Source organism: Manis pentadactyla, chromosome 3 (assembly GCF_030020395.1).
Source record: "Manis pentadactyla isolate mManPen7 chromosome 3, mManPen7.hap1, whole genome shotgun sequence".
NCBI lineage: Eukaryota > Metazoa > Chordata > Mammalia > Pholidota > Manidae > Manis > Manis pentadactyla.
In genome coordinates, this window is record NC_080021.1 from 84156907 (window position 1) to 84157685 (window position 779).

A 779-nucleotide genomic window follows, 5' to 3' on the forward strand; every position below is an offset into this window, starting at 1 on the left:
TCTAGCCGACTGGGACTTAGGCGGGCAAACCTGGTCGCTTCTCCGGGAGCGCTCGCAGCGGAGACTCCGCGGTGTAGCAGGCAGAGGGCGCAGGAGCAGGCTCCGCGGAGGGCAGTGCTGGCGGGAGCTGATGCACAATGGTGGGGCGGAGGGCTGGAGGCGGGGGCCGGGAGATGCGTGCCAGCCTGGGGCGGAGTTCTGGGGGTGGAGGCCTGGGGATGGGGTTGGGAAGGGGCGGGTCCGGGCAGGGTGGGCGACGGGGTTGAAGCAGGGGTAGGGGCGGAGACAGCGGGCTCCGCATCTTCCCGCTGGGCCGTGTGGCACCCGCCCATCTCAGTGCGAGTCCTGCGGGTGCTCTCTCCCGTCCGGGCTGTGAAGTTGCCCGCTGTTTACCCCACAGGCGGGGCGGGGTGGGGGCAAGGCCCTGGGCGGCAGGGAGAGCGACGCGGGGCTAGGGCGCGGGGTCCGCGAGGGCCCCGAAGAGCAGGCTGAGTCGGGGGCTCGTCGGGGAGGCAGCGCGCCTGCTGGGTGTCCCGTGCGCTGGGACTTGCCCTTGTCACCCGGTCGGCCCCGCGGCCCCCAGCCGGCGTCCGCCTCCTCCCCGACCCTTGTCCTCTGAGGTCCAGGCGTTGCGCCAGCCCGACGCCACCAGAACGCCGGCGCTCCTCGTGGGCGGCGGACCCTCCTTCCCGCCCAGCCCTGGGACCCAGCTCCCCAGCCTCCCAGTTCCGGGACTCCCTTAGCCCGCCCCGGGACGCAGGCGGCCCTCCCTGCCGGGA